Here is a 19193-nt window from a genome sequence, read left to right on the forward strand (position 1 = left end):
AGCAGCCAGTAAAACAAAACAAAACAAAACGAAACAACACAACAACAACAAACAATGTTCAGGGCTCACTGTCAGGGATTCCGAATTAATTGATATAAGGGAGACCGGACATGAGTGTTTTAAAATTCTAATTCTCAAGAACTGTGAAGGGCTTGAAATTTTACTCTGATAGCTAAAAAGTTAGTTTCAAGGATGCTGGTATAAAACATGAGAGTCTTTTGTCAGAGATGAAGGACAGTTTGTGACTGGTAGAAAATCAGAAGCCAGAATATCAGATTTTTTTTTTTTTTCCTGGTTCCTTGAGTCCTAATTCCCATAGAGTGATAAAAAAGACATCTGTTACACACAGTAGGTTTCATTATAAGAGAGGATCCCTGAGTTTAGGGGACCAGAATATTGTAGACTGGAAAGTAGCATGACTCTTTTTTGCTCCAGAGGGAGAGACATTGTATCTATTTTCCTTATATTCCATTGTATCTATTTTTCCTTATATTCTCGAAAATAACAATCTAAAACAAAGGGCAGTCAGTGCTTTGTTTCACACAATGAACAAAATGTGATAGGCCTGTGGGAAACTGACTCCCAAAAGAGTTGAGACTGTTTCTGTAAACAAAGGGGAAATCCTAAAGTTGTTTTAAGTAGGTAAATAAAGGCAGTGTTTTAAGAAATATAGAGATTTTTACCAGGAAAGAATTAAAGCAGAGTAACAGCTTAGAAGCTATTATACGAATTCAGGCAAAAGCTGAAAAAGGCTTTTGGCTAGGTGGTCGTAGAAGACAGGGATTGAAATTTTAAAGAAAAATTGATGAGCATGGGTTATTGACTATATACAAGGGGAGAAAGATTGTGACAGTGGAAAACAGTTTTCTTTGTGGAAAAGTTAATTTTTATTTCTTTGTTCAGGTTATCAGTTTCTCTTCAAGTGAGATTTGGTAGTTTCTAAGGAATTTATCCATTTCATCTAACTTTTTCAATTTATAAGCATAAATTTGTTCATTAGCCAGACATATATAAAAATAATTGTCCATTGGTTTTAAACCAGTGAAAATATAAAAGATTCTTCTTCCCACTAATAATAGTCTTTTTTTTCTCTTTCTTATTTCCTTTTTTTCTCTATCTCTTTCCTTCTTTCTTGTCTTCCTATATCTCTGGAGGAGTACCATGGCATTGGGAGAAGTGCCTTCAACTTTGGGATTGTTTCGACTTCCCTTCGTTATTTATTGAACGCCTACTGAGTGCTTGGCACTGTTTTGGAGCTGAGGGTACATTAGTGAATTATATGGTCTGCCCTGATTAATATAATATTCAAGTGAATGAAGATATTATTGATCTCTGAACTCTAGCTTCATCATTTCTAAAATGGAACTTTCCTAAAATCAGGGTGTTGTTACTTAATGAGGTAATGAATGTTAAGTTCCTGGTGCATAACGTAGTTAAGAAATGTTACCTATTATTATTACCATTATATTCTGTAACTAAGCTTTTGCATTTTTTTTTTTTTTTTAATTTGCTGAATTCCAGGTAGAGTGGCCAGCAGTCTGAAGTTCCTTGGTAACATACAAACATACAGTTGTTTGCTGCTCATTAGTTGCTTATTTTTTTTTTTAAAGATTTTATTTACTCATTATTCATTTGACAGAGAGAGAGGACACAAGTGGAGGGGAGGGTCAGAGGCAGACTCCCCACTGAGCAGGAAGCCCACCCTAGGACCTGGAGATCATGATCTGAGCTGAAGATGCTTAACCATTTGAACCACCCAGTTGACCCTCATTAGTTGCTTTCTTGAACTTCCCAAGCAGGAGACTCAAAATCACCTGTTGAAAATTGATTAGCTTTTCTAGAAGTTCTTTGAGGATGACATTGTTCTACTGAATGTATGAAAAACACATTTCCCTCTGTTTACCTCACTGCACCCATGGTCTTTTTGCCTCATTTGTCACCTAGGTGACTGACAATGTTTCTGGTGTCTGTATGTAATGTAATTGGTAGAGTAGCCAGAAACCAGGTACAAGCTGTAAAATTTGTTTTAAGCCAGAGAATGTTACATGTGGTTTCTATCCCGTGGTACATCCAAACCAAAGGGTGTTGTGAACTTGAGGAGAAGGCACAGGAAGAGGTTAGCATGTTGCAGATTTTTCTTTATCCATCTATATTAATTTCAATTCATAATAGCAGTATTAATGCCAAACAAAATAATTTCTGTTGATTTATGCAGTTCTTGTGAATCATTTTGCTTTCGGAGCCTTACAACAGCTACTTGAGGTATGATCTATGATAACCACTCAGAAATGTGCTGCCTAGCAGGCTGCCATGCTTAAATAATCTAGTTTTGTTATTTCACTCAGCAGTAATGTGGCTTTGAGGGAGATTAATCCACTGCCAAACACGCTTTTCTAAAGTAACGCAAAGTTCGGAGTCTTAAAGGAGTAGACATTTCCCTTTAAGAGGCTTCTGATTATTGAATGTTATGTGGATTATCGCTGTCCCTGTATGATAAAGAAGCAACCAACATTTGTATTCTCTTATGATAATCAGAAGTAATTTTATTTATTTATTTATTAATAAAAGATTTTATTTATTTATTTGACAGACAGAGATCACAAGTAGGTAGAGAAGGAGGCAGAGAGAGAGGAAGGGAAGCAGCCTCCCTGCTGAGCAGAGAGCCCTATGTGGAGCTTGATCCCAGAACCCTGGGATCATGACCTGAGCCGAAGGCAGAGGCTTTAACCCACTGAAGTAATTTTCAATTCAAAGTATGTTCAAAGACTTTTTCTAAAATTGTCACGCATGACTGGTTTTTAGTGACCAAATATATGACTATATTTGGACCTAATACATATAGATAGCTTCTGAGTTTTCAGTGGGACCACAAAGATTATTCAAACTAGATAGTTCACTTGATGACAAATTGATTTCAATAAGGTCAATATTACTTCTCTCTATGTACTAGTTAATGTTACATAGAAACACATACTGTTCCTTGGCCACAGGCTTTATTCAGGTCTCTGGAACAGCTGTTCCTTATATACTCATCAAAAATTGAAGATTGGTGTAAATACATTTATTAATGGGAATCAACTTGAAGTTGATTCTTGTGATAGTTCTTTGGAATTTCATCTGTGAAATCATCTTATCACTAAACTATTGCTTGTAGTAGGGAAATGTAGAAAATAAGAGAGTAAGTAAATACATATTCAGTGAAGCACTGAATAGTTTGGGGAGTTTTCTACATTACTTAGAAGAGTTTGTTTGTTGTATGTACATCAGTGGTATTTAATAAATGTTTTCACAAGATAGCCTGTTAAAATTATTATGGAAGTATTTTCTCTCTAGCTATCAGTAAGTGCAATTAAATGAGCTTATAAAGTCTTTTTAGTAAATGTAGTACATCACTGGAGAATTCACGTATTTGGTTGATCATGTGAGTTATTAGCAGTAGCACTAATAACATAAGTGCTATGGGGAGAGAATGGGTTTTGGAGTAAGAAAAATTTGGGTTTGAATTCTTATTTCCCATTTGCCCACTGTCTGAGCCATGATAGTCTTTTACTAATAGAAAGTCAATAATACATACTTCTTGAGATTGCTGTAAATATTGTATTTAATGCCCTCAGCAACAAAATGGGAACATAGTAGTTATTCAATAAATTGGGTTACTTTGCCTCCTGAGATTTTCAGAAGTATAGCAAGGGGGATTGACCTATACCTAGGCTTTTTGCTATTACCATGAATGTTTGTGAGATTACAATTGTAAGAAATAAAATCTTCTATGCTTCTCTAATTTACTGATGGTGAAAACATCTAACAGAGACATAGTAATTTCTAGTGTTGGTTGTAAATGTGAAGTATCTTACTTTCATTAGCTCAGAGGTCTGTATCTCTTTTCCTCAAAGCAAAGTGAACAACTCTTCATTTTGTTAATTTTATTAAAAACCTTGTTATTTTTATCTCTATTTATTTTATTTAAAGATGTGTACACAAAAGGATTTTAAACAAAAAGAGTACCTACTCAGTGTAACTGAGAAACCAAGCAAGCTTTATATTTTTTGATATATTTCTGTTGAGGGCTTGAGAGGTTAGATATTTAATTTTTTATTCTTCCTGTCTCATTATTTATGTCTAGTCTTCTTTGGGATTGCTATAGAAAATAGCAAGGGAGAGGACAAGAATACATTGACCTGGATTCTGAATCCTCATTCTCTCCTACAAAACATTTTTTTAACCATCTTTTGATTTATTTCCATGTCAAGCACCCAATAAGTTCTTTGCACAAAAACCATGCTAGCTTTGAAGTGCTTAAATTAGTGTTTTGGTTTTTAGTGGGAAAGGACAAAATTCATGTGGGTTGTTGCTGGAACAAGATGTGCATTTGAGACTTGGGAATTCCACGGTGATTTTTATCTTTTTTTTTTTTTTTTGTAACAACTATCGGAGTTGGGATATTGTATTTGTGCTGTCTGTTTAATTTATCTTTAAAAGGAATTGAAATTTGTACACAAAATGAGTTTTCAGCTTGTTAGAGCATCAATGTTGGTGACTTAAAATATAGAATTTTTCTTTTGAAATAGTAATAAATCAGTGCTTTACAATCTAATTAGTTCTGTGCTCCTGGGAAATCTTAAAGTTCCAACTTCTTATAAGAACAGCAGAAAATTTCTCCTTGATAGTAGGATTTCCCCAAGAACATTACTAAGGTGACAATGTTTTTGAGCTATATCTATTTTTTTCATTTTGATAGTTACTTAGCACAATTTAGATTCCTTATATCCTTCAAACTGGTGATATGTTATTTCTCTGTTGTTTGAATTTAATTTTTAATTTTTTTTTTTTAGTGAATTGCTTCAGTAGCTATTATATTTCACCCTAGGAGTATCTCTGTTTTTCAGGTGAAAATGAATTATCTGTATCTTGTAAATGAAGCTCAGTAAGAGGATAAGAAGAAGGCATGGATGATAGGATGATACATATGTATGCTAAAGATCAGGCTACAACTATTGTTAAATTTGATCTCAGCACGGGGACCACAGCTAAGGAATAAAGAAACTTGTGATAAATGAAACCTTGAGCTACAAGATGTGACATTTGGCTTCTTGTCTTAAATCTGCCATCAATTTCCTATATGATTCTGCATACTTAACCTCTCTGAGTTCAGTTTCCCTATCTGCAAAATTACTGTGTGTTTTGCAAGATTCCCCCCACCCCTGCACTCTTTAACATTATGATCTGGGTTTAATACAAATATCATCAAATTACCTGGTGGAAATAAGCCCAGAAACATCCCTGGCTACAAAAAATTTAGTTTGGAACGCTGCTAGAAACAAGGATGGAAAGCAAGAGTCAAGGTGTACTTGCATGTGGAAATCAGATACCCTGATGGGACTCAGGAGGGAACATAGGACCAAGGATAAGGTAAGCCAGAGGTTTCAAAGTCCGAGAAGTCTGAACCTATGGGACTCACAAGAACAATTAATTGTAGGGCAAGTGAATAGAAGGATAGATTCAAGGCAGTAGCTACAAGAAAACTTCAATGGTTGAGGTCACACTTTGCCTCTCAATACCTTTTATACTCCCTGTTCAGGCAGTATTCAAATCCAATTATGTCTGGTTTAGGAACTGAAGAAAAGTGAAGTACACTAGGAATATATTGCTGATGTGAACTGAATCTAGGTAAATAAAAAGAATAATCCTTTTACGTATGTAGATCAAATCAGTTTTCTCTTTCATGTATGATTTTTAATTAAAAACACCCTCTTATATATGTCATTGAATTTAGGCATGATTTGGTATCTAAGGTCACATAGTGTGACTTTTCCTGTGGTGATCACTTAATTTTTAAAAAGTACTGTTTTTTGAATGACGTAAACGTTTTGAGCCTCTACATTGCTGAAACAAGGAATATAAACTAGAAATTTGACATCTCCACAAGAATGGAAGGATTCATTCTCATTGAGTTGTCTTTTCTCTGGATCTATAGGTATGCAAGATATAATAGGTCATATATATATCTTATATATATATAAGATATATATAACATCTAACTTTTTTCCCACCCCTGTTGCCATCCTGATCAGCAACCTACCCATGCCCCCCAAGCTGCCATTACCTTCTTTTTTTCTTTTTTTTTTAGACTTATTTATTTATTTATATGAGAGAGAGAGAGAGAGAGAGAGAGAAAGAGTAAGAGAGAGCCAAGGAGAGCAGTGGGGGGAGGGGCAGAGGGAGAGGGAAAAGCAGACTACCCCCGCCCCCAGCCTCCCACCTTGCGTTGAGCAGGGAGACTGAGGCTTGATCCTAGGACTCTGAGATTATGATCTGAGCCAAAGTCAGACACTTAACCGCAGACAATTAATCTGACTGAGTCACTCAGGTGTCCCTGCCACTGCCTTCTTAACTTATTCTCACTATATTCTAATTACTTGTAACTTCCATACATCTCTTTATTTTCTCATTCTGAGTTTTATGTTTTGAAAAGTTCTAATGATAAAATAAACTGCATTTATAAGTGGGCCTGGTACTTAGTTAATTTATCTGTATTTTATAAATCTAAGATATATAATATATAACTACAGTAAAAGTTTGATCCACATGTAATAATCAGCATAACCACATCAAGCAAATATGTTCTTCAAACATCCTGTACAGTCCACCATTCATGAACCAGGCATCTTGGGGCTATAGGCTACATACCTCTGTTCTAATCCATTTGAGTATTAGAGGAAAATACTAACTCCATTACGTGGTTAGTATATATGTGAAATATGTATATGTATATTTCATATATATATATATGGTCTAGGGAGACCACATAATACATTGTTCAAACTGGAGCATTTTGGAAAGTTAAAGGGAGTGGTATCAGTAAAGATAATTAAGCTTGGGCAGTGGTGTAAACTGGGAGTGTCCCAGGAAAAGTGGGAAGTAAGATCATTCTAGTCATGTTGCTCCTTCTATAAGCTCAGTGTCTTCCACCACCTATGAAAAGAAATAAATCTTTTCTAACTTGGCATTCAGGAACTTCATATTAACTCTTTATGTCTTTCTGGTGGGTGAATTCACTGATCCTGTCACATTCTTTGCTTAAACTTTTCTACCCTTGCACCTTTGCTCGTGTTACTCTCTTCCTGAAATGTCATCCCTACACCACTTCACCCATTTAATCCCTACACAACTTTGAAAGTAGAGTTTATCTCTCCAGTTTCGCACAAAGCTCCCCTACTTGAGTTATTGTGATGAACTACTCTTTTCTCTGAACTTGTAAGTACTGGTTGATCACTCGGTCCATACATGAAGGCTCGCACTGAAAAGATTTTTAGGTTTAATTATCTGATATCTTTCAAATGGATTTCAGATTGCCCAAAGCTATTTTTCCTATCTTCTACTTCCTTTTGGGACGTTAGGGTTTTCTTTTACCCCTTCTTCCCACTGTTATTGTCTAAACACTGGTTACCTCCAAGGAGCTCTGGAGATGATGTCAAAATGAAGGAAGGGATTCTAGAGGCCAGAGACTGAAGAAAGAATCTTCCTGTGAGATGAGAGATGTGGATGGTAGAGAGGTAGACAAAACTACAAACTTCATGCATGCACCAGAGCTAACAGAAGGGGTTGGAGTGGGGTGTCATGAAAGGTGGGTCATGGAAAAGAGAGAGAGGTTGGGAAGTTGGGAGGCAAGGCTAGACAATGAAATTGTCTAGCCTTGGAAATTTGGTGTTCAGGATGGTCCACAGTCCAGGAGCACTGGTATCAGCTGGAAGCTTATTAGGAATGTAGATCCATAGGCCCGACTCTAGACCTGCTGAGTCAGAAACTTCATATTAACACAATCCCTGGGAGATTCCTTTAAGAACCTCTGGCCTACAAGGTGCACTTTTCTTTGCACCTCGATTTTATCATGTGGCTATGTCCTGGTGCATGAGTGGATCTCTCTGAGTTGAATATTGAAGGGCGACACTCAGGATATCCAGTAATAAAGATGGGTAGAGTAAGTGCTGGTTTGAAATCTAATTTATTTTCCTATTGGTTTCTTAATGCGTTAAATGACAGTGTAGTTTGTACAGATTTCCACAAAGGTGGGGATGAAGGAGATTTGAGCTCAGTGTGTATTAGAATAATATTTTTCAGATAACAAACTGTGACTTAATAAGAATTGGGTGGAGGAGAATAATCGAAATAATCTAATTATAGAAGAACCAGAGTTTTCAAGTGTCTGTTCATGTCATTAGGATCTGTAAGATTTTTGACCTCAAATATCTTCTTGCCAGTTTTAAGTGCTTCAGGACAGGAAAACAGTTGGCCATCTGGTTTTACTAAACACTTTCTCACGTACAAGGACAAAATGTATTACTTGGAGCAGCTGAGCAGTGCACTGTTGGAAGAATTTAGGACACTTCTCTATACAAACTATTTCTCAAGGATGAAGAGTTTGGCTTGTATCAAAAATTAAAGGAATTTCTGTGGGGAGTACGTCTGATTCTTTCTTCCTATGTTTCAATTTTCTGTAAATGTTGATGAAACTAAGCATTTATTTAACCAGAGAAGGTATCTCACAGTATGAGCTACACATAGCCACTTGCCCACCCTTCTTTTAATGTAATAGAAACCTTTGCTATCTAAAATTTTGTTAAGAGAATTCTGTTATATATTTTTCTTATTATTTTCATTATTGGATTAGAAATGACACTTGGCTAGTTAGAATTCTGTTTAAGAAAAAAATAAAATCACATACTGAAAAAGACAATGATAAACCTTTGATAAAACATTAACTGTATTGTTCTGTAAGAAAAAAGGCAACAAAAAATAACATAAAATAACAAAATTCTGTATTCTAAACACTATTTTTACCATAGATATAATACCCTCAGAAACACAAAAACCTTTCAACATTACTAATTTTATACTTTTTTGCTAATTTTATACTAAGTATACTTTTTATTTATCCCCCCATGATTTGATCTAACTTGTCTCCAGCAAATGTTATTTTTTTCAGTGATCCTTGTACACAGGGTGCTTTGTCAAAGAGTGTTTGGATCACAGTTAATGCCAACACAAAAATACAAGATCAAAACTATGGATTTATATTCAGGTAGAATAGATTCAAACAGATGTCCGCTAGCATATATATTTGTTCAGCAAAAGGCAAATATTTAGTAGATTGTGTTTCTTGATTTTTTTGTATTTGGTCCATGTGTTTAATAATTTGCTCCTGAGGCAGCATCATATAGGCATTCATCAAAATGGGAACCACTGCAATATATTAACCAATTCCTCAATTTTATATATAATGGAACAGGAGGAGTAGGATATTTAAAGTGGGAATCAAGAGAACTGATGAAAGTGAAGATAAGAGATAATGAAATAAAGAGGCAAAAAAAGCGAAACGTTTACAAAACCAAACATGTTTGCACATAGTGCAGCCCAAAGCTTGTGTAGAGTGGGATTGTATGCATCCTTTCCTCTGGCACTTCCCCATCCCTACTGCTGGTACCCAGGGTGCCCATCTTAACTCCTTTCCAGTTTTCTTGTCATGTGTCAGGCTGTTCTCAAGGAGCCATGCAAATTAAGGGATGCACATTTCTTGAATAAGAGGGACCATTCTCACTTTGCCTATGGATCCTATGCCTCCTCGATAGGGTAGTGCACAGAAGGTAGGAGTATGGTCAACACTGTTGCATTATAGTCAGTTGTGCGGTTCTACATTAAATGTTGGTTACATTTCCCACATACTCCGGGTAAGACTGTACTTGTGTTGTGCACTTATAGTTTGAGAAGATTAGCAACAGTTGGGTTAATCACTGGAAGCCAGTATGTAGAAGCATCATAAGTAACGAAGCAAACAGCATTAGAGAACCTTGGCGAGAAGAAGATATGAGTTGTTTCAGTTCACATGGGCTCCAAAGAACTATGGCATTGTGATGATAACAGTCTCACAGTGAAAGATATCTGACAGTGAAGAACAGAAAGAGAAAGTTCCTAGACCTGAACAGGAAGAGATGGCATCTGGACATTATGAAGAATCTTCACAAGAACTGATTAGACAATAAACAATTAAGTACATCTTTTCTACCTGTTATTCTAAATCATTATCAGTAAGTTACTAATCTTCATAAGGACCATGAATTTTGTAATATATTTTAAGATCAAACATATTATATTGGTAATGACTCTGCAAAAATATTTTTCCCAGGGCCTTACACTGATAGAGTGGCCCCCACTTGCATAAGTACTTTCAACTGCAATTTCAGACTTTGCTGCTGAAGTTTTCATAAGTTCATTTTAACACTGAAGAGAGACTGATGAATAAAACAAAAATGAGAAAGGTCGACTTTGCTGAGCTTCCTTTACAGGACTTTTTAGCCAGAGTCAGGCTTTGGAGTTAGGGTTGGAACTTGAAGATGTAAGTGGAGTAGAACCTTCATTTTGCTCTTTTTGTGTGACCCTTGGCAAGTCTCTCACTGCAGCAGGTTTGTTAATTTATCTCTGGAATGGTCACAGGATCTCTTTTCATAAGATTGTATATAAAGATAGAATAGAATAATTTTGTAAAAAATTAGCATCATGTTTGGCACAGAGTAAGAATTCAATTCTGCTTAGGTTATTTTTGCATATTTTTATTAAACAGAGAGGCTAATGCAGCAAGATTGAATGCTTAAGATAGTGTATGATTTATCAATAGTCTATTTTTATTATTTCTTACCAGAAAGCTAGACATTTGATTTTATATTTTGCCTGAAAAAAAAAATTAAGCTTGGTCTTAATCTTCAATAAGTCCATATCTGGTATTATGTTTGTTTAATATTTTATGCAGACTCATCCTTGGGGTTGACTCATTACTATAATTTCCCAAAGAATCAACTTATTTTTTTAAAAGATTTTATTTATTTATTTGACAGAGAGAGATCACAAGTAGGCAGAGAGGCAGGCAGAGAGAGAGAGGAGGAAGCAGGCTCCCTGCTTAGCAGAGAGCCCAATGGTGGGGCTCAATCCCAGGACCCTGGGATCATGACCTGAGCCGAAGGCAGAGGCTTTAACCCACTGAGCCACCCAGGCACCCCAGAATCAGCTGATTTTTTAAAGAAGATTTTAAAAATTTATTTATTTGAGAGAGAGCGTGGCATGCACCAGCTAGGGGAGGAGTAGAGGGAGAGGGACAAGTAGACTCCCTGCTGAGGGGACCCCAAAGTGTGGGGTTCCACCCCAGGACCCTGAAATCATGACCTGAGTTGAAGTCAGACACTTAACCAAGTGATCCACCCAGGCGCCCCTCAACTGATATTCTTGAACGGCAGGTAGTGACTCAGATGTAGTGGGAAAGTAGAAAGAGGTTTTCTGTCTTCTGCTCTTCTAAAATGTTTCAGGCTTATTTGAATGATATCAACACTAAATGAATTCCACTCTCTCTTTCATTCAATTTGGGTTTCTTGTAATGGATACCTGCCTCATTTTTTTGAGGGACTGGAGGACTGACCAACATCTGGAAAGATGTTCCTTCTTATATTTTTGGAATTTCCCTGTAATTAGTCTTGGAGAAAAGCAGAGCCCATTTTGCATAAGGTAGAGGCTGAGAATGTTTGATGTTTGACTTCCTAGGGTTTCTTTCTTCTAGGATCCCAGCACATAACCTATATTTGATCAAGCAGACAAGTGTGTCCTCCTCCAGCTTTGAATAAGAAGTTATTTTTTAAAAAAGATTTTATTTATTTATTTATTTGAGAGAGAGAGGGAGAGAGAGGGAGAGCACAAGCAGGTGAAGGGGCTGAGGGAATGGGAGAAGCAGATTCCCCGCTAAGCAGGGAGCCTGAGTGGGGCTTAATTCTAGGACTCTGAGATCATGACCTGAGCCAAAGGCAGATGTTTAACCTACTGAGCCAGCCAGGTTCTCCAGAAGTTACTGATTCAAAAGAGTAGACGCTGGAGAAAATCCATTTTGGTGATGGATGGTGGCAGCAGTAGTGGCAGTAATACCCAATTTTTAGGGCCAACAAAGGCTTTTAATATCCAGTGTGAGAAGCAGTGGCAGAGAAGCCCATAGTATTCAGCAGTAAGTATTAGGAAGCAATGGTGATTTCTCTGGGTTGGTTTTGCAGAATGTCTTGACCATGGTTCCTTGCCCTCATTTGTACCTGTTTTTTAATTGACAGAAGTGTGAGTAACCTTTCCATTTTTCAACAAATTGTCTTTTTTCTAGAATCATGGTGAGTTTTTGTTTGAAATTATAAACCCTGATTGAAGAGTGTCCCATGCCCCTCTATTTATTCTACTTTGTTCTTATGCTGGAGCCCTTCCCTGATTTTTTTTTTTTCCCTTTAAGGCCTCCTTTGATACCTCTCTTACCCTGACCTCCCTTTGTCCTCTTCTCTGATCTCCCCTCCTAGTGGGAGATGGGAACAGACAGTGTGATAAGCTTTGCTGTCATACATTTTACCTTGAGCACTAGCCCTGCTGGCACTTGGATGTGACCATTTCTTGCATTTAGGTCATTGAATGATATGTGAAGCAGAAGCCACTATATCTGAGTAGACAAAGCCTATCCACAGGTTTTGTGATGTTTCATTTACATTCTGTGACAGTTTCATTACTTGCTATGGGGAGATTTTGCCATGCAAATGGCGTGCATCTATTTTTAGGTAATTTCCTTTGTTAAACTGTTTCATGGTGCAGCTTCAATTGTTTAGAGACATGCAGTCCTAGAATGCTTTAATTTTACTGACATTTCCCCCCTCCTTTGCCCAAAAATTTCTGGGAAATTAAATATTGTTAATGTAAGAGGCCTGAATCCTGATGCTTTCAATTTTAGTACTTGTACTGGTTTGTTTCAACCAAAATTCTAACTAATTTAGAATTATGGAAAAGTTACTATGCTGACATTTAAACTCATTTGGTGGTAACTGTGGTAAGGCTCTCTTTAAATACCATGAGGAAGAAAAGTAGCAATGAAAATCATTTTATGGGTTTTCAGTTATTTTTTTTTCTAAAGCCGTAATGGTGACACATTTTTTGAACACTGAAAAACAGAGCATAACCTTCAAAGTCAGACCCTAGGCAATTAGTTTAAGTAGTAAATCTTGTTATAAACCCAGCAAAATATTGCTTTCTTTTTATTTATTTAGTTACATTTTTTTTTAACAATTTGTTTTCTTTTTATATCCAGATGCAGAGTTAGTAATGTATACTCTATTGTCATATGCAGAAATCATGGACTTCTACATAAAGAGACCCAATGGAGCAGTTATACAACTCATAGTGTGAAAATGAAGTAGCAACTCAGGGAGAAATTCACTCAAATATTATCCTTTTTTTTTTTTTTTTTAAAGAGAAAGTCATTATATAGGCCATTAGAGTCGGCTCTTCAGTTAACTGGTGAAAAACCATGGTGAGAAGGGCATATTTGTTTTCTATTGCTGCTATAACAAATTACCACAAATTTGGGGGCTTAAAACGACACAAATTATTATCTTGCAGGTCTATGGGGTAGAAGTCTGGCACAAGTCATGGGGCTAAAATCAAGTTGTTATCTGGGGTATCTTCCTTTCTGGAGGCTCAAGGGCAAAATCTGTTTCCTTGCCTTTTTTTTGTTGTTGTTGTTTCTAAAGACTGTTCACATTCCTTAGATCCAGGCTCCATCCTCCGTCTTCAAAGCCAGCAATACAGTATCTCCATAATAAGTGACTCAGCAAGAGTCACATCTTTGAATCTGAGTTACGTTTCTATTTTTAAGAAATCTTGTGATTACGTTAGATCCACCTGGACAATCTCCCTATTTTAAGGTCAGCTGATGAACAAACTTACTCCATCTGCAAACTTAATTCCCCTTTGCCATATAATGTAATATTTCGAAAGCTCCAGAGATTAGGACACAGACATCTTCAGGGAGGAGTCATACAATTGTATGATGGTACATACAATTGTACGTACCATAGTGTGAGATGATGATACGTAATTATGAGCAAACAGGTGGAAATGCTAGAGCCACATAAGTGTAATTCCTTGGGGGAACGCTAGAAATACAGTGAAGATGTCTCAGGGTCCTGCTACATGAAGCTGCTCCCGGGGGCATCACCTGGAGTGTGGTAGAGAGCAGACTTGTGGGCTCTACCACAGACCTGCTGATCCCGGACTGGCAGTTTACCAAGATCCTCCTCTGAGATTCACATGCATGTTCATGTGGGAGAAGCAAGGTTCTAGGAGAGGGGCTCTGTTTCCTTCCTTCAACTAGAGCAGCAGCTGTATCTGCTTTAGTTATTAGACTAGAACTAAGTTTTCACTTGAAGAATTTGCAAGGGAACTGAAAGGACTTTCAAAGTCATTGCTGTTTGGGAGCCTGAGGACCCTGCTCTCAGTCACTGCTGCTATCACTCTAAGTCCATTATTGACCTCCTGCTTCCAGAAGTATCAGAATTTTGGAGGGAGAAGGGTGGGAGATGAAAAGTAACAGAAAATGTAGATTGTTTAATTTTCAGAAGATGAAAAGAAGGGTATTGAGAAGAATAGACCTCAAACGATGATCTCAGTCCCTAACAGAAGTGTCGAATGGGAGTGGTAAAAAAAACTGTGAGTACTTTGGAGAATTGTTACATCACAAAGCTTCAAAATGAGTTCCCTGAGCACATGGCATAAAAAATTCTATGTCCTTTGTAGCCGAGTGGCTAATATGGCAAACCAGGAGAATATGTGCACAACATATCTTAATTTTCATTTGTGAATCAATTGATCAATGTAAGATGAATGGTAGAAGTGACAAATTCCCAGTACCTGCGTGGTTCAGTCAGTTACACATCTGACTCTTGGTTTCAGCTCAGGTTGTGATCTCAAGGTCATGTGACTGAGCCCTGCATCCTCCATCTTCAAAGCCCTGATTTAGGCTCTGTGCTCAATGCAGAGCCTTCTTGTCCCTCTCCTCCTACTCCTCCTCCTGCGCTTTCTCTCTCATAAATAAATTTAAAAAAAAGTGATAAAATCTTATCTGGCTAAAAACATTGCATCTAAGGGGTGCTGCATGATGATTTACAGAGAGCAGAGAGGTAGAAGGCTCACTATAGGTATCTGTCCTTCACTGCGTAACTTATTTTTATAAAAGCCACTAGAGAGAGCTAAGTTTTTTGCTCATCTAATCTTTGCTTTAAAGGAATGACAAATAGAGTATACAGTTTTGATAACCAGAATTAAAACTATCATTCCTAAAGGAAATGCTGTGATTGAAGTCACTGAACATCAGTGTTAAAGGTCAGTTTCTCTATGCATCAGTAGACAGAGGTAGTGATCTGCTTGCAGAGACACAAATGCAGAAGAGCTGGGATTTAACTGATCGTATGCTTCCCATGAGCAAATAGTTGAATGCAGCCAAATGAGAGCAGGGGTTGCTTGATTTTTGAATCCCCAAGGCCTAGCCCAAACCAAGCACTTAGTAGGTACTTGGTAAATGTTTGCTGAATGCGTAACTATTGGATTATAGAAAAACTATCATCATGTTTGGTTGCAGTAATAGAAGGCTATAGAGTCTATAGTATAAGGTGATTCATTCCTAAAATATTACATTTGCTTCCGAATGACAAAATACTATGCAGGAGAAAAATGGGAAACTTGAAGAAAAAACAAAAACCATGTCCTTTGGGGAACATTATAGTGGAACAAAGAAGAAAAAGGGAAGATTTCAAATAGGCATTACTTTAAAATCCTTATGTAGACATGAGAACAGGCTTATGATTATAATAGGCTGGTAAAGAGTGAATGTAGGCAAGCTACAGAGCTGTAGATTGTAGTTTACTATAAGACTTTTCTAACCAGCGAGGCGGTCAGCCGATGGAATGGGCCTCCTTTGACAGTGAGGCATTTTCTGTCACTGGAGGCTAAAGGACCGTAAGTCAGGTAGACTGGATAACGAAGTCTTCACAGCATGGAAGGATTCCTTTCAAAGATTTTGATTCTCCAGCTCTTTAGGGCATGGGCTGCAGATTTTTGTTTTGAATCTACTGTTCTATTCAGGAAATATTTATTGATGTGGCATTTATTAGCTTTTTAGGAGTCACTGTCTCTTCAGTTTGCTTCTGTAAATTTGAATGAGCCAAAGTAGAGAAGATAAGGGGAGCAGGGTATAAAGAATTGGAAGGAACAGGACTTCAAGTCATTTAGGAGGTCCAGGAATTTCTAGTTAACTCCTAGCTGCTAAATTTCTATGCTGTCCTCTTATTAATTTCTCTCTTACAGTGAATAAATGAAAAACTTAGAGATGCTAATGAAGCAGAACCTCTCTGGGTTTCTTTTAATTGTTAGTAGTCAATAGATTTGTATGATTGGAAAACATGTTGTTCAGTCATATCTCTTACTCATATTCACTCATATTTCATTCACTGGTATCTCTTACTTTGAGGAATAAGAGACATATAAGACATATCCCCTAAAACATGATGACCCAAAACTTACCCTTGACATAGAAACGTAAATATTTTAAATTCATTCATATAAGAGTCCCTGTTGTTAGCCGTGTTCTGTTGTTATTCAAGGACCTGCTTTACTTTTGATGTGAGTTGGTGATGAAAACATTACCTCTGCAGCAGAATGATTTCCTGAAGGAGACATATGGATTCAGAGAGACTGGCAAGTATGTCTACCGTCATGACGTCGTGAGGGTCTGGTTGTGCTGAGACCCTCAAGGAGTGGAGCAATAGCGACAAAAATCTTTTGAAAGGAGATGAGAAATAATGAGGTCCAGTTTTTCTAGGTACATTGCATCTCTAATCACTTTCATATTAAGTCAAAGAGTAAAGGTTTTGTACCACAACCAGATAACAAGAATTCTGAAAGAATTCTTGGTGAAAAAATTGCTACAAAAATACATAGAAAAACTAAACAAAAACACTTGAATTTATGTTTGTCATAACTTCTCCTACTTGTCCCTGGTAAATTTGAGGACAAAGCCAGTGTTCTGGTTAAACAAAGAGATTGTTCTGGGCATGACAATGTGAAATAAAAGATTTTCTGTCTAATTCTTCCCATATGTTGGACAAACTAAGGTTATTGTTCAGAATACTTTGATGGGGCAAAAAAGTTAATGAAGTAAAAACAAGTAATGAATCCAGTAAATTCATTGTAATTCTGAGTCTCCCACTGTCATCTGTTGCTATTAGTTTTCCGTTGCCCTTTCTCTATGGTAGGACTTACATGTTATGTTCATGTATAGCTATACCCATTTTTTTTTTCCAAAAACAAAGTTTTTTTCCAGGTTGTCATTTTTTGAACATTTTCCCTTTATTTTCAGTTAAAAATTTGTCACCTGCTATGTTACAAGAAAGAGATTATGCTGAGTGAAATAAGTCAAGCAGAGAGAGTTAATTATCATATGGTTTCACTTATTTGTGGAGCATAATAAAAAGCATGGAGGACATGGGGAGTTAGAGAGAAGGGGGTTGGGGTAAATTGGAAGGGGAGGTGAATCATGAGAGACCATGGACTCTGAAAAACAATCTGAGGGGTTTGAAGTGGCGGGGGGGTGGGAGGTCGGGGTACCAGGTGGTGGGTATTATAGAGGGCACGGATTGCATGGAGCACTGGGTGTGGTGCAAAAATAATGAATATTGTTATGCTGAAAATAAATAAATTAAAAAAATTAAAAAATATGTAAACATATGTATATAAGTTCTAAGGTGTAATGATAGAACGCACACCAAGGAATCTGTCATTGAATTAAAAAATGTTACCCATGTTTTTATTTAAACTGGGCGCTTGCCCAGTTGCCCCTGTCCACTTGGTTCCCCCACTATCCCTCTCTCCTGAGAGTCAACACAGAGATACATCATTCTCTTGCCTTAAATTAAAAAAAAAATTATTATGTATGCCTAAACAATACAGTATTATTTTTGCTTGTTTTGGGCTACAAAATTTGTGTCATACTGTATATAGCTGCCTTCTCTTTGTTTTTTTTTTTTTAAGATTTTGTTTATTTATTTGACAGACAGAGATCACAAGTAGTCAGAGAGGCAGGAAGAGAGAGAGGAGGAAGCTGACTCCTGCTGAGCAGAGAGCCCGATGGGGAGCTTGATCCCAGGACCCTGGGATCATGACCTGAGCTGAAGCCAGAGGCCTTAACCCACTGAGCCACCCAGGCACCCCTGTATGTAGTCTTTTGATGCTTACTTTGTTCACTTAATTATATGTGTAAGAGGCACCTATGTTGTTGCCAGTCATAGTTTGCTTATCTGTACTGTTTTATTATTTCAGGTGTGAACATATCACTATCTCTTTTCTTTTAGATGACCATTTGTTTTTTTCTGATTCTATTTTATTGTTACAAAGCTTGGTACTACATTGCTATTTTGTTATTACAAACGTTGCTAACCCTTTGGAGTACATGTACAAGAATTTCTCTAGTATATACACAAGAATTTCTCTAAGATTGGAAATTCTAGGGTATGGGATAGGCACACATTCTGCTTTACAAGGTAATTCCGAACTGTTTCCCCAGGTGGTGGTTACAGTTTACCCTCTCTTCGTATTTTCTCTGTTATAGTTGACCCTTCTCCTCTCTAACACTTGGTAATGTCAGACTTCTCAATTTTTTTCCATTCAAGTTTTCAGAGGTATTTTATTATAAACATGAACATTCATAGATAATTTTTTAAGCAAAAGGAGATAGTAATAAAATAGCAATCAGGACAAATGATGTTTATTCATTCAGCAAGTACTTATTGAATGCCTACAGGGTGGCTATCACTATGATAAAAGTGAGCATATAAAGAAAAGCTATAAAAAATGTTCTCACTTTAAGGAGATTACAATATATATAAAACTGAAGCACTCAAACACTAGTACAAGATAGCATTATCATTTTTCAGTTTTCTTTCCCCTTTTCCTTCATATTCTTTGTCTTTATAACTCAGGACTTCTAAAGAAAGAAATTTCAGGGTTTCCTACCTCGAAAGTAACCTTCAAGCGTCTGTTCTGTTTTATTCCTGTCAGCTGACACTTGGGACTGCTGCTACATTCTCTTAAGCAGAATGGACAGTTTAATGAATGAAGCTTTTTACATGAGTGGAAAGATATGTAAGGAAGTAGAAGAAAGTGGAGTGTAGGATCTTAGATGGTGGAATAAAACAATTTGGATTTTATCCTACAGACAAGGAGCAGCTAAAGGATTAAAAAATTATATTTTCTCAGTTCCTGATTTACACGTAGAAAGGAATTACATGTAGCTGAAGCTACATGTA

This window comes from Mustela putorius, unplaced genomic scaffold (assembly GCF_011764305.1).
Source record: "Mustela putorius furo isolate JIRA1106 unplaced genomic scaffold, ASM1176430v1.1 tig00003863_pilon_pilon_pilon, whole genome shotgun sequence".
Taxonomy (NCBI): Eukaryota; Metazoa; Chordata; class Mammalia; order Carnivora; family Mustelidae; genus Mustela; species Mustela putorius.